The 16,716-nt window shown below is 33.7% G+C and overlaps 1 long non-coding RNA gene across 1 annotated transcript; it reads left to right on the top strand.

Moving 5' to 3' along the window:
• LOC110269991 lies at window positions 1,823-4,441 on the top strand. Its single transcript, XR_002358908.1, has 3 exons — window positions 1,823-1,853; window positions 1,968-1,970; window positions 4,246-4,441. It is a non-coding gene; the product is annotated as an uncharacterized LOC110269991 (long non-coding RNA).

Raw genomic sequence — 16,716 nt, 5'->3', positions numbered from 1 at the left:
AATAATAAAAGGTAATTTGGTAAAAAAAAATAGAAGTAGAAAAGGACGATTTTATAACGTTTTGTAACGTTGATGATGATTTTAATAAGAAAAAAAGATCAGGAACGATTTTGATTTTGACCCCAGACCTTGGGTCGAAAAAAGTACTTATCCCCTTATTTTTATTACTACTATAGTTTTGTTAGATAGATAATAAATATAGATAATAATTTCTAAAATTGATCTAATAAAATAAAAAATACTTCATCTCAAATTATTTTTTAAACTTTAATATTAGAATAATCATCTGCACACCTAATAAATTGAACATTCAGTCATTATTAATTATGCATGAGTAAATCAAATAAAAAAAATAACCATCCAATATTCCAATTAAAAATAATTAATATAATAATCTGCATACCTATTAAATTGAACATTTAACATATCCATTGTTTACATTATTTAATATTCTCATTATCTTCCTATATTTTTTCTAATGATTTGATTTAAAACGTTACTTACGATTTCATTATATCCATAATAACATCTCATAACTCGGTATTGTACATTCAAATTATAATATATCTGAATTAAATCACTTTACTTATCATATTAAAAAAATTCGAAGAGTTACTGCAAGTATAATTTTCTTGCTTTCTTCTTTTATATCTTTTATAGATTAATTTAAAAATATCTGGTTTTTCGATAACTAAATTGACCCAGCACAATCTTAATTTTACTATTGTTTCACAAGTCCGCGTTTATGATGAACATCAATTAAACCCGAATGTAAGATCCACTAGTCCGTCTATATTTAATAACGAGTATGGATTTTGGGGACATACTTTGTTAAAAGTCGATATAATCAATGCACATCATCTATTTGTTGTCATATTTCTTAACCAAGACCAAATTAGCTAGCCATACAGTAGGTATGTGACTTCTCTATAAATGCGTATGAGAAGCTATTCATGTAACATCAACTTATACAATTTATTTCATAGCTAATTTTATGATGTTTATGAGTTAGTATCTAAATTTTGTTTAACTTATTTTTTATAATAAATTTTAATTTTTTAAAAATTATTTATTATTATATCTTTTAAATTAAATATTATTTTTTAATTTTTTTAATAAATAAATACTACCTTTTAAGCACCATAACATTCACTTTATTTTATATGTATAGAAATTGTGTCTCTATAGCTAGGTTTTAAGATGGCTATGGTGGTTAAAAATTGACTAGGAAATGAAAAGATGACATGTGTTCTATTATTGTTTTGGTTAGTGGAGAATGAGATTATTAACGCGTTGCTGTAAATGAAAAATTTGTAACCACGCAGACTTTTTAGGATTTTATTAATATGTAGAAGTGTGAAAATAATTTTGTTAGAAAATTAAATCAAGAATATTTAAGAAAGTAGTATAATTACAATATACTAAAATATTAAAAAAGTTCAAAATCAAATTGAATTGGAATTGAATGGAAGTTGCACTCATCACCTCCATATTAGAAGAATCATGAAATACATTGGAAGCTTTAAGATTGATGACTAAGCTTAATAAAGAATTTTTAAAATGTGCTAGAAATTACAAGAAGTTACTTATTTGAATAGTCAAAGTAAGAAGCAAAGTTGGATAAGTATGTGTATTAAGAAGCTAGTAGCTAGAATCATGAATTTTTAGTATGAAACTTTGCCTATATAAAGGCACATATGCTTTATATATTTTGTATATTCCATGTAATGAAAAAAGATATGATTATGTGAAGTCCTTCTTTGTTCTATTATTTTATATGAGTATTGGTGAGTTTGAGAGGTAAAAAAATATATGATAATGTCATTTATATGAGTGAGTGATCCTAGGGCCAAGTAAGTTGTGGGTATTATACTTACATTTGGTATTAGAGCTGGTTAATCTAGCGCCTGGTGTTTGAGAGTTTGTGAGGTGTGGGAGAGTTCTCACATAGTTGTTGATTCATAGAGTTGGTATGGCAAACACTTTTAATATTGTGTGGTCCGGTCCCAAGTTAGATGGGAAACTTGATTATAGTTATTGGAAGACTTTGATGTCTACCCATTTGAAGGCCCAGAACCTGTGGAATTTCATTGAACCAGGTTTGTAAGAAGAAACAGATGCTGCCCAACAGAGGAGAGATCAATTGGCGTTATCTCAAATTCATCAAGGAGTAGATTATACGGTATTTGGCAAAATAGCAAATGCCAAAGTGTAAAAGAAGCATGGAACACGTTGAAGCTGTCATATAAAGGCGTAGATAAAGCTCAAAAAGCAAAGCTACAGTCTTTAAGAAGAGAATACGAAAGGTACGAGATGTCTAGCTCAGAAACTGTTGAGCAATATTTTACTCGTGTTACAGATCTTGTCAATAAGATGAGAGTCTATGGAGAAGATATACCCGATAGCAAAGTGGTGGAGAAAATTCTTCGCACCATGCCGATGAAGTATGACCATGTGGTGACTACGATACTAGAGTCCCACGATATGGATACCATGACGATTGCAGAGTTGCAAGGAACCATGGAAAGCCACATCAGTAGAATACTGGAGAAATCAGAAAAATCAACCGAGGAAGCCCTAAAAAGCCGAGTGAATTTAAACAATGTTGCAGCATCAAGTTATACACAAGAAGGACGAGGTCGTGGTTTTGATTTTCAAAGTAGAGATAGAGAAAGTTAACCGAGGAAGCCATAAAAAGTCGAGTGAATTTAAACAATATTGCAGCATCAAGTTATACACAAGAAGGACGAGGTCGTGGTTTTGATTTTCAAAGTAGAGATAGAGGAAGTTTCAGAGGTAGAGGTCGTGACAATTACAACCAAGGAAGTTATAATAAGTTTATACCACCTAACCAAGGAAGAGGTGGAACGAATTTTAGGCCTGTCAACCGAGGAAGAGGTCGAGGCAATTTTTATCAAGAAAGAACCAATTTCAACTACTTTCATTGTGAAAAGTATGGACACAAAGCAGCAGATTGCAGATTCAAAATGGTGAATAACAATCAAGAATACGTTACAGAAAATCAGCATCAAAATACTGATGATAATCCGGGTACTCAAACTTTATTTTTTACAAGTAATTCATGTGCTGAAGATGAAAATATATGGTACTTGGATAATGCTTGCAGTAATCATATGTCTGGTAGAAAGGAGTTATTTTCTTCATTAGATGATTCAGTTAAACTATTATTGAAGTTTGGTAATAGTACAAAGATCCCTATTGAAGGAAAAGGGCACATACCAATTAGATTGAAGGATGGTTCTCTGAGTTATATTTCTGATGTTTTCTATGCTCCTGAACTTGATTACAATTTACTGAGTATGGGGCAATTATCTGAGAAGGGATATAAGATGATAACTTATCATGGATATTGCACTGTGTTTGACAACAACGGAAGGTTCATAGATAAATCAAAGATGACTTCAAATAGAATGTTTCCATTAAAAATTCAACATGTTAATCCCTCTTGCATGAGTTCTGTGATACTTGCTGATAATTGGTTGTGGTATTTGCGGTTTGGGCATTTCCATTTTTCTGGCCTAAATTACTTGTCAAGAAAAGGACTTGTTTCTGGTCTACCACGGATTCATATTCCCAATTGTGTTTGTGAGATTTGTCAACTGGGAAAGAAGCACAGAGATCCATTCCCTATAGGAAAGTCATGGAGAGCTAGAAGATTACTTGAAATTGTGTATTCAGATCCCTGTTCTGTTGAAGTTCAAGTAATGGTGGTAGCAGGTACTTCATCACTTTTATTGACGACTTTAGTAGATATCCATGGGTATACTTTCTGAAGCAGAAATCAGAAGCATGTGATGTCTTTAAGACATTCAAAGCGTTTGTTGAAAAACAAAGTGGCTATAAAATCAAAATTCTCATAACAGACAGAGAAACAGAATACCTTGCGTGTTCAGAATACTTTAAGCAACATGGAATTTAACACCAACTAACAACTAGATATACTCCTCAACAAAATAGAGTTGCTGAAAGAAAGAATAAAACCATCATATATGGTCAGATGCATGCTCAAGTCAAAACAAATGCCTAAAGAGTTTTGGGCAGAAGCAGTCGCAACAGCAGTTCATATTTTAAACAAGTGTCCAACAAAAAAGTGTTCATGATAAAACTCCAGAGAAAGCTTGAAGTGGAAAGCGGCATTCCATTCATCATTTCAGAGTCTTTGGGTATATTGCTTATACCCACGTACCAGATCAATTAGGGAAGAAGTTATATGACAAAGGCGAGAAGTGTATCTTTATTGGCTATAGCACAGACTCAAAAGCATACAAGTTGTACAATCCAGAAACAAAGAAAGTAATCATCAGCAGAGATGTGACATTCGACGAGAAAGACATGTGGGACTATAACAAAAAAGATAGAAAAGCAGCTAACTATCATTCCAAATACATGTGATAAAGTAGAAGAAAAGCAACCTGACACAACTGAACAACCAGAATCATCTAGAAGATCGCAAAGAGAGCGGAGACTGCCTGCTAGATTAGCAGATTGTGAAGTTGGCAATGACAACGATCCATCCAATGAAGAAATCATAAATTTTGCTCTATTTTCAGATTGTGAGCCGTTGAACTTTGAAGAAGCCTCTAAAGGCAACAATTGGAAGAAAGCAATGGATGAGGAGATTCATGCCATTGAGAAGAATGACACATGGGAGATGACAGATTACCAGCAGATAAGAAGACGATTGGAGTAAAGTGGGTTTACAAGACTAAGTACAAACCTAGTGGTGAAGTTGATCGTTTCAAAGCAAGATTAGTTGCAAAGGGATACAAACAAAAACCAGGTATCGACTACTTTGAAGTATTTGCTCCTGTTGCTAGATTAGACACTATTCGTATGATTATTTCACTCTCGGCTCAAAATAAGTGGAAGATACATCAAATGGATGTTAAGTCTGCATTTCTAAATGGCACTTTAGAAGAAGAAGTGTATGTTGAACAACCTGCAGGATATGAAATTCTTGGAAAAAAAGATAAAGTTTATAAGTTGAAGAAAGCCTTGTACGGGTTAAAACAAGCACCAAGAGCATGGTACAAGAAGATTGATTCTTATTTTACTCAGAATGGTTTCAAAAGATGTCCGTTTGAACATACGCTTTATATCAAGTTCGTTGAACCTGGAGATATCTTGATCGTGTGTCTTTGTGTTGATGATTTAATCTTTATTGGCAATAATTTGAAGATAATTACAGAATTTAGAGAGGTAATGATAAAGCTCTTTGAAATGACAGATATGGGCTTGATGTCTTACTTTCTTAGTATTGAAGTGGTTCAAAGAGATGATGATATTTTTATTTCTCAGAAGAAATATGCAAATGATATTTTGAAGAAATTTCAATGGAACATTCAAAACCAATTCCTACTCCAGTCGAAGAGAAGTTCAAGTTGCCGAGAGAAGATAAAGGAAGAACAGTGAATCCTACATATTACAAAAGCTTGATTGGAAGTCTAAGATACTTGACTGCGACTAGACCAGATATTATGTTTGGAGTTTGTTTGCTTAGCAGATTCATGGAGGAACCTTGTTCCAACCATTTACAAGCGGCAAAAATAATTCTTCGATATATCAAAGGTACTTTAAATGATGGTATTTATTATGAAAATACTATTGAAGTGAATCTTGTCGGTTACACTGATAGTGATTGGGTTGGAGATATAGAAACAAGAAAAAGTACTTCAGGATTTGTATTTCATCTTGGTTCTGGTGTAATTTCATGGTCATCAAAGAAACAACCAGTAGTTGCTCTCTCTACAGCAGAAGTAGAATATATAGTAGCAGCAAGTTGTGCAACACAAGCAGTTTAGCTAAGAAGAATTCTTGAGGAATTGAACGAGAAACAAAGTATTCCAACAACAATATTTTGTGATAACAAGTCAGCTATTGCACTTTGCAAAAATCCAGTATTCCATGGAAGATCGAAGCATATTAATATTCGATTTCACAAAATCAGAGAGTTGGTAAATGAGAAAGAAGTTGTGATCGAGTATTGTCCAACTGAAGAACAAGTTGCAGATATATTTACAAAGCCATTGAAGACTGAGTTATTTTACAAGTTGAAGAAGATGCTTGGAATGATAAACTCTACAAACTTGATTTAAGGGAGGCAATGTTAGAAAATTAAATCAAGAATATTCAAGAAAGTAGTACAACTACAATATACTAGAACATTGAAGAAGTTCAAAATCAAATTGAATTGGAATTGAATGGAAGTTGCACTTATCACCTCCATACTAGAAGAATCATGAAGTTCATTGGAAGCTTCAAGATTGATGACTAAGCTTAATAAAGAATTTTCAAGATGTGCTAGAAATTACAAGAAGTTACTTATTTGAATAATCAAAGTAAGAAGCAAAGTTGGATAAGTATGTGTATTAAGAAGCTAGTAGAATCATGAACTTTTAGTATAAAACTTTGCCTATATAAAGGTACATATGCCTTATGTATTTTGTATGTTCCATGTAATGAAAAAAGATATGATTATGTGAAGTCCTTTTTTGTTCTATTATTTCATATGAGTATTGGTGAGTTTGAGAGATAAAAAAATATGATAGCGTCATTTATATGAGTGAGTAATTCTAGGGCTAAGTAAGTTGTGGGTATTATACTTACAAATTTTAATTTTGCAGTGTCCTCCATCCAAATTGTTTTATTGCATAGCCAATTTTAAGGTTTGTCTAATGGAAAGTTCTATGATATGAATAGAGTTAAACATTTAAAAATATGAATATGACATACAAAGAACGATAATATATAATAATTAAATTTTGTAATTGATTTTAGTGTACAATAATATTTTTGTGTTACTAGTCACAGAAATAATACTTAATTTTGTGGTGCATACAAGACATTCTTAATTGATTTATTTATCTCATCCTGCAAGCGATAATTGGCTGATTTATCCGTTGCTCTCAAAAGAAGATAAAGCTTTCTCACATCTGGTTGGACTCCAACTATTTTCTCCCCAAAGACTGTAAAACCAAATAGTTAATTATATTAAACACATCCAAATCAAATGAAATCAATGTTATTAGACTCTAGGCGTGTATATATATATGAACAAGAAACTATATACTCTTTGCAAGGAAGCCAGTAGCACCAGTGACTAAGATGGTCTTATCTTCAAGGAAGTGCACTATGTTTCCTAACTCCATTATATATTATTTTAGATAATTGAGAGGCAGAATAACAATTTTCAAACAGCACTCAAAAGATGAGGTATATAAGATGGAGTGAATACACACATTTGTATATATGGAGCACAAAAATTATGTGATGAATAGCGACTTAACCGCTTAATAAATTATTGGTATAAAATATATATTAAAAATAATTTAAATAATATATATTTATACATAAATATATAATAATTAATTTAATAATTAATTTTTAATATGTCATTATATTTATAAACAAGTAGGATTGTATCGGTCAGATTCACTGTAATCTAAAAATTATTTCTCCAAATAATTTGTAAACAAGTGTTGGTGCCATTTTACTCAACTCTTTTTAATTATTTTTATTATTTATGAAGGGTAATATGGTAAAAAAAATAAAATTGAAATGGAAAAGGACGATTTTATAACGTTTTGTAACATTGAGGATGATTTTAATAACAAAAAAAAGGTCGGGGACGATTTTGATTTTCACCCCAAACTTTAGGGACGATTTCAGTACTTAACCCATTTTTTTTTTAGGATTGGAGTGACAACAGTCTTATCTACTTTCATTTGGAAGATTTTTTTCGAATAAAATGAAAGTGAAAATTCAGGCAAAAAAAATAAATATTCTGACTTTGGAGTCTAGTCTTTCTCAAGCAGTGAATTACTGGCTACATTTAGAGCGGTAATAGCAGTCGAAATAGATCAGAAATCTAAAAAATCGAGTGTATTCAACTTTTTGGTGGTTTGGAGTTTGTTAGTGTGGTTAACTTTTTAGTATTCAATAGTCAATTAGATCATTTTATATCACATATGTACCTTTATAATTAATTAATTCTCAAACATAAGTTTGATTAATGGATTATGTTAAGGAAAAATATGAGAAACCAATGGAATATTTATACAATGTGTATAATGGAGGTTTAGAGAGTATTAGAGATATAATCATTAGTGTTACCTTATTTATTGGTGTTTATTGTATTAAAACTATTTTTTTATTTGCCATACTTTTTTATTGTGAATATCATAAAAAGCTAATTTTGTAATTGGATGAAAAATGAATGGCTAAATAATTGTTTGATTGCATATATATAATAACATTTAATTATGTTAATAATTAAGAGAATTATGATATTTTTAAAATATTAAAAAATAAGTATTTTCAAAATGTAAATACCAAAAGAGAAGTAATAAGTAACAACTAATTTAATTTTTTGTGTTTTAACAACTAACGGATATTAATTTTTCATTATTTTAAATTAACCTATTTATTATATTAATATGTATTATTTTTTGGGTCCATCGTCACTATAAATAGTATTTCTAACACCTAAGTCCTCCCAATAAAGGGCACGACTGATTTTTTCTTTTTATTTTTCCTTCTTAGTTGCAGGTCACAATTTATGACTTGTCAATTCAAAAATAAATATTTTAAAACTAAAACCAATTTTAAGACAATTTAAATATTTTAATATTTTAGGGTACTACCCTCAGTAGGCCTTTATTACTTAGGCCACTTGCATTTTGATACATTCTTTTATTATAAAAAATAATTGTGATCCATTATTTTGCTTCGGGTCAGTTCAAAAATTTTTTTTTACCAGGGTCAAAGACAATTTAATTGATAAAATTATCTAAATTGTTTAAAATTTTCAAATTATCATTCCTGATGTAACATATTGTCATATGAGTAAAGTGGTTGCAAAATTAAGTGAATGATTGACAATAATTAAAAGACCTTTATTTTTTTTTAGAGAAAACACAAGTTATATTTCATAATTTCAAAATCTTATAAATACATTTCTGTGTAGATGACCAAGTTTATTAAATAATTTATACTTTATAGAACATATATTGTTTCACTGCATTAAAAACAACCACTAAATATTAAAAATTATTTACAGGGTATTTAAAAATGTTCTGAAATTCAATTTTTACAAAAGCTGAATTGAATTTCAGCGTTTGAAACAAAAAAACAGTTTAAATATAATTTAATTTAGTTTCACTATTTTTTCTCAAAATCAATTTCTATTTAATTGGGTTTGATTTAAAATTTTATTTTATTATAGCTTGTTTAAAAATTTATAATGATATAGAATTGAATTGAATTCCAACGTTTGGAATGAATTAATAAAATTACAAAAATTGAATTCAATTTTTGTATTTAAAATATTTATCAAATGAATTAAATTTTATAGTAAACACCTTTATCTTTTATTAATATAACATTATATTTAAATAAAAAATATATTTATTTATTAAATTATATGAAATAATTAAAAAATATATTTTAATTAAAATTTTTTCAATTAAAATTGTTTACCTCTTTTGAAAAATAAATAATATTATTTTTCATCTTTATAAAGTACATAGAAGACCAAAACCAAAGTCTACAATTAGTAAAGTTATCAACACAAAAATAAACTAAGTTATCTACTAACAACTCACAAATATTTTTATTTAAAATTTAACAAAAATAAATTCAGGCAACATAAGTATTTGTTTGTCAAAATAAAAAACACAAAATATCACTCAAAGTCTACTTTAAAAATCACATGAACTTTAATTTGTGAAACTATTAGGCATAAAACCAACCTAACTTGTTACACAACTATCCTAAACACAATTTTTTCGGACATCCAAAGAATTTCGTTCAGGCACACTATTATTAAGATCCGTTTCAACTTGCGTAATAAGTTCTTGATCTGGATCAAAATTTATTAAAAAGTTATGCAAAATATAACAAGTTATAACAATTTCACTTACAGTGTCTACATCATATCTAGTCATCTCTGCTATGATAGAAAATCTATTCTTCACAATCTCAAAAGCTCTTTCAATTACATTGCGTAATGATAAATGTCTTAAATTGAATAACTCTTTTTGAATTTTCAGGAGGGTGTCATAAATATTCTTTTAAAAGATATTGAGTACTTTGATATAGAGTGATAAAGTCAGACCTCATCATATATCCAACATCTGCTAAGTATAATTTACCTAAAAGTAAAAATTAAATTATTTACTTAATTAACTAATACTAGAAGAATATTTATTAAAAATAAAATATTAATAGAAAATTAATACCTTGAGGAGCAATTAGATTATCTTTCCTATTTAGTGCATTATCTATTCGCGAATTTGAAGCCGAGCCCTTCCCACCTAGGCATTATATAGGAGAATTTTAAGTCAAATGTACAAGTTGTCAATATATTTATTGTCGAATAACTTTTTTTTTTCTCTATATTTTGACACATCTTTTTTTAAAATTTTAACATGTTGATTAAAATAATTTTGCAATACAGGTTTATAAATGGGCCGAAATAAAAAGAAAATGTTGCTAGCCCAATGATTAAAACATTCAGCATTAATATGAAGTTAGTTTCTTATGGGAAAAGGAGGATGAGGTACAAATTATCGAAAAAAATGATACGGGTAAACAAAAGGAGAAAAATCAGGCAATTAAAACAAAATGTAGGGAGCCAACAATAAGAAATGCCAGCTCAGTAAATCCAGTTAAAAAAAATCAGAGTCATCAAAGCAACAAAGAACAAATGGACCTTGACATTACTATTTCAGAGCCCAACCAGACATCAAAAGCCCAATCACCAGTTTCTCCATGCAACAATGGGGCCAAACAACTAAAGAAGTCAATGCCAACAAATAATCAATTTAAAAATTTGTCTACACAGTGCCAGGACAATTGGGCCATTCCCAATTTTGACTCACAGGAGCCCACATCACAAGAAGTACCTTCCTCACTTGGGCCAACGAATTTTGTTGTTCCCCCTAACCCAAAACCTCCTGATCAGGAGGGAAGTAGGGAAGGAGGATGTATGTTAAAGGATAAGAGCCATGCCGAGACCAACAGAGAAAAGAGTACTCCACAAATAGTGGAGGAGATGATTATTTCCTGATGGGCCTATGGCCGAAAGTTGATCTTTTTTTTGTGATTGGTTAGGTATATTGTACTTATATCTTTTTGTTTAGTTTCTTATGAATATTTTTTCTTGGAACACAAGGGGTATTGCGAACAGAGAGACGGTTCGCACACTCAAAGAACTAAAGAGGCTGTATAAGCCGGATGTGATTATCCTTCTGGAGCCAAGATGCAGTGGAACAAAAGCAGAAGAGGTGATTCAATCAATTGGAAGCTAGTTCTCATGCGTGGAAGAAGCGGTGGGGTTCAGTGGTGGTGTGTGGGTGCTGTGGGATGATGCCTCTTTGGTGATTTCTATTATTAAAAAACAAGCACAATTTATTCACATGAGGGTCAAAATAACGAACAATCCTAGCTGGTACATCACAGCGGTCTATGCTTCCCCACAAGAGCAGCTTCGTAGACAACTCTGGAAGGATATTCGAGACATTGCTACAGGTATGACAGATCCTTGGGTTTTAGTTGGGAATTTTAATGAAATTGCAAACTTATCAGAAAGAAAAGGGGGAGGTATCGGAAACATGAATGCCTGCAGGAAGTTCCAGAGATGGATTTGTGACTGTAATCTGATTGACTTAGGATATGTGGGCTCAAAATTCACATGGAAGGGGGCAGAGAGAGAAGGAATGGAGAGGATTTTGAAAAGGCTTGACAGGGCAGTCGCAAACAAAGAATGGAAAATGATGTTCCCGGATGCTAGAGTTGAAACACTCCCGAGATGTAGCTCAGATCATCACCCCCTTTTGATAAAAACTATACCAGCTAGAATGGATATAGGAGAAAAACCTTTTAGATACGAGATTATGTGGGAGACTCATTCAGAATACAAGGAGGTAATCAATGAATCTTGGAAACTCGGAGAAGGTTTGCCTCAAAAAATTAATTTGCTCACCAATGGTTTGAAGACATGGAACAAAGAGGTGTTTAGGGATGTGTTCAGAAGAAAGGAGAGAGTTCTTAGAAGATTGAATGGGATACAGAAATCTCCAGAGTATGGCAGCAATCAATTTCTATACCTTCTGGAGAAAGAACTCACAGAAGAATTAGAGGGAATATTGAAGCAGGAGGAACTCCTATGGCTACAAAAATCAAGGCAGCTATGGATTACAGAAGGTGATCGTAATACAAGATTTTACCATACAAAAACTTTGATAAGAAGAAGGAAGAACCGTATAGTTAAATTGCGAAATAGTGATGGAGAATGGTGTGAAGATATAGAATGTCTCAAAGGATTAGCAATAAAGCATTTTGATGACCTTTACACTGAAGATCAACAACAAAGTTTTCAACTAAACACTACACTCACATACCCGCCTATGGAGAGCGAACACTTGGCTATTATGGAAGCTAATCTCAAGCATGATGAGATAAAGGAAGCACTGTTTGGAATCGGTTCCCTCAAGGCCCCAGGTGAGGATGGATATCCTGCTCACTTCTTTAAAGAGAATTGGAACTTGGTGCAGGAAGCGTTTTGCTCATATATCAGGTATTTATGGCTGAATCCGGAAGCTATTGCGGAGGTTAACCAAACTTTAATTGCTCTTATACCTAAAATTCCTCAGCCTGAATTTATTACACAATTTCGCCCAATAGCTCTATGTAATGTGGTATATAAATGCATTGCAAAGATCTTAGTTGCGCGAATTAAACCCACTTTAACCACAAGGATTGCCCCTAACCAATCGAGTTTTGTGCCAAAAAGAACTATACATGATAATATTATTATAGCCAAAGAGATGGTTCACGACATGAAGAAGATGAAGGGGAGAAAAACTTTTATGGCTATAAAAATTGATTTTGAGAAAGCGTATGACCGTATAAGGTGGGATTTCATTCGGAGGAGTCTTGAAGAATTCGGAATTCCACACCACCTAAGACGCATTGTAATGTCTTGTGTTGAATCTGTGTCCTATAAACTCTTGTGGAATGGGTGCAAATTGGAGAGATTCCTTCCAACTCGTGGCATAAGACAAGGAGATCCAATCTCTCATTATCTTTTTGTCATTGCAATGGATAAACTATCACAACTCATAGAGGAAAAGGTTAACGAAGGAAGATGGAAACCAATGAGGGCTGGGAGACAAGGACCAGCCATTTCACACTTGCTTTTTGCAGATGACCTTTTGCTCTTTGTGGAGGCTTCTACAGATCAAATGAATGTGGTAAAAGGGGTTCTTGAGGAGTTCAGGCTTGCCTCAGGGTTTCAGGTGAATGTTACAAAAACATCTATCTTCTTCTCCAGAAATGTGACAGGACAGACTAAAGAGGAAATAAAAAACCAAAGCGGTTTTATAGAAGCAGACTGCTTGGGAAGATACCTCGGAGCGATGCTGACCAATGCCCGAAAAGGTAAAGAGAAATTTAAGAATTTAATTGATAAAGTAGCAGGAAAGTTGAAGGGTTGGAAAAGTAGTTGTTTATCTTTTGCGGGGCGGATAACTTTAGCCAAATCCGTTATAAGCCCTTCTATGAACTTTGATATGATGCATATGAAGATTCCAAAAGGAATATGTTATGAAATTGAAAAAATGCAGAGAAAATTTGTTTGGGGTGGTGATATGGAGAACAGAAAGTTTCATGCTGTTAATTGGAACACTCTTTGCCAACCAAAATATTTGGGAGGATTGGGATTCAAAAAGCTGGAGACTATGAATGTTGCTTTTTTGTTGAAAATTTTGTGGAGAATTCATACTGATAAAGAGGCATTATGGGTGCAAACACTGGTGAAAAAATATGGAAGGGATAAAATCCTTCTACATGATATGAAGGCCTGTGCTACGGATTCTCCATTATGGAAGGAGTTAACTAAACTTCAGGGGCTGTTCTACCAAAACATTTCTCACTCTATAGGGGATGGTAAGGAAGCAAATCTGTGGAGAGACAGATGGGTGAAGAATGAACCTCCGCTTTTGCTGAATAGCAAAAAACTTATTGATAACACAAACCTTAATATGACAGTTAGTGAGGCGGTCATACATGGGCAATGGAACTTTGAATTCCTACGACAATTTCTGCATGAGGAAACTTTATGCAAGATCAGAGCTATACCACCAGCTGAACCAGAACTTGGTAGAGATGGGTTGAGATGGAACCCTGCAAATGACGGTAACTTTTCTATTTCAAGTACATATCGAATACTTGAAAATCATGGAGAGGAAACCGACCAAATTTGGAGGATTATCTGGAAGTGGGAAGGACCCGAAAGGATCAAATGTTTTATATGGCTAGTCGTCCGTGAAAGAATCATGACTTCACACAGAAGAGCACGGATTTTTGGGATGAACTCAAGCTGCCATAGATGTACTGGTGTAGAGGAAAACACAATACATATGCTGCGAGACTGTCCAGTGGCGTCTAGAGTTTGGGTAAAGCTAATCCATCATGAGCACATACATGATTTCTTTAGAGCTCCCTTTAATGCTTGGATCCGATGGAATCTTGCCATGGATCTTGGAACCACAAAACAAGGAAACTGGAATACACAATTTCTAGTAACTTGTTGGTGGTTATGGAAGTGGAGGAATCAGGAAATATTCAACCCACCATTCCAAAGACCAATGCAACCTTTGCCTTTTATCCTAAAACAGGTGAAACTAATCCAGGAAGCTTTCAAGAAGGAGGGTCAGAGGCAAAACAAAATTGAAACAAATATATGCTGGGAATGCCCACCTGAGGACTGGATGAAAGTCAATACAGATGGGGCTGCAAAGGAAAATCCTGGAATGGCTGGATGCGGAGGTTTAATTCGTAATTATCAAGGTAGATGGATTGTAGGTTTTATTGCAAATATTGGTTATTGTACAGCTTACTATGCAGAGTTATGGGAGGTTTATTATGGACTCAAAACAGCATGGGAATTGGGATTGAGAAAAATCATTTTAGAAGTAGATTCTAAAGCGGTGGTGGACGTGATAAAAGGAGCAACAAATTCCAATAAACACCCAGATGCAATAGTGAGGAAAATAGTGGAACTCCTCCAGAGAAAATGGCAAACTAAACTGGTACATAGTACAAGACCATCATGATGATGGCAAAAAAACATAACAAAATAAAAGTATGTTGTGGCTGAGATTTTCACCAAATATGGGTAGATTTGGTGAGGTAATCTCGAGCTCTTCATACTCAAAATGAAAGAAGAAGATTCGGCCAGCAAGGAAGAGATTTTTGGAGGCATGGCTTGTCTTTGATTCTGCTCAACCACCACAGGAAGTAGCTAGAGTGGCGAAGTGATGGAAGAGGCAGAGATTGGAGCAGATGAAGCCATCATCATCATGAAGCATCAAGGGCCAGAAATTCATCTTGGAGAGCAAGCCAAGGATGGAGCGCTCAGATTGATGAATGTAACAGCCCAGACCACCCGCTAGCACGATATTGTCCGATTTGGCACACAAGGCCTCACGGTTTTGCCTTTGACGATAGGGATGCTAGCCGAAACCCCTCACACTCACTTGTCAAAACGCGTCATGCTAGGGAGAGGTATCCACACCCTTATAAGGCATGCTTCGTTCCCCTCTCCAACCGATGTGGGCCTTACAATCCACCCCCTAAGGGAGCCCAGCGCCCTCGCTGGCACATCGATCCGGGTTCCGGCTCTGATACCATCTGTAACAGCCCAGACCACCCGCTAGCACGATATTGTCCGCTTTGGCACACAAGGCCTCACGGTTTTACCTTTGACGATAGGGATGCTAACCGAAGCCCCTCACACTCACTCGTCAAAACGCGTCATGCTAGGGAGAAGTATCCACACCCTTATAAGGCATGCTTCGTTCCTCTCTCCAACCGATGTGGGCCTTACAACGAAGAGTGATGACCAAGGAAGGACTAGAGGTAATTGCATGTTGGGTTTTACATGGTTATCTCTTCTCTCTCTGTGTGGCCGAACCGGTTCTGTTTCTTGAAGAAGAAGAAGTTGGCTTGGGTTTTGGCTTCAAGTGTGGAGGCTTCTCTCTTCTATAAAAAGAGAGAACAGCCACTGTTTGGAGTAAGGAGTTAGAAGTAAGCAGTGAGAGTGCAAGGCACAGAATTCTCAGAGCTATCTAAGCTTACAGATTTTCTTCTCCTTCAATGTATTCTGTTTTGTATTTTTCTGTTTAATTTTGTCATGTCTTGAGTCTCATGGAAAAAAGGCAAACAGTGAGGTTTGTATGAAAAAGCCATAGAGCGGAAAAAGGCAGAGAGTGCAAAATTAAAAGAAAAAGCCATAGATGTCTTAGAGTTCCTTTGTTCATCTATGTTGTGTTTCATGATTCTGTGGGAATCCCTTGTAAGTTGGGTTCGCACTTTACAGTTTGTAATCTGGAAGATTATAGTGAAATTCCATCATGGTTGTGATGGAGACTAGATGTAGGCTGCACTGCACTTAGCAGCTGAATCAAGATATATCTGTGTGTAATTTTCTCTCTTCTCTACTCCATTTCTGTTTCTACTGCACAGGAGCAAAAACTGAAAATATCTCGTGCCAGATGACGAGACAAAAATAAAAGTTTCGTGGCTGGTGACGAGACAAAAATCAAAAGGTCTCCTGAAGCTATTACAAAGACCAGCAAGTGTTCAAAAGCAAAAAGGGGGCTAAGATTCAACCCCCTTCTCTTAGTCACTGAA

Source organism: Arachis ipaensis, chromosome B03 (genome assembly GCF_000816755.2).
Source record: "Arachis ipaensis cultivar K30076 chromosome B03, Araip1.1, whole genome shotgun sequence".
NCBI lineage: Eukaryota > Viridiplantae > Streptophyta > Magnoliopsida > Fabales > Fabaceae > Arachis > Arachis ipaensis.
Note: the sequence above shows the minus strand (reverse complement) of the source record. Positions and strands in the feature narration are given on the sequence as shown.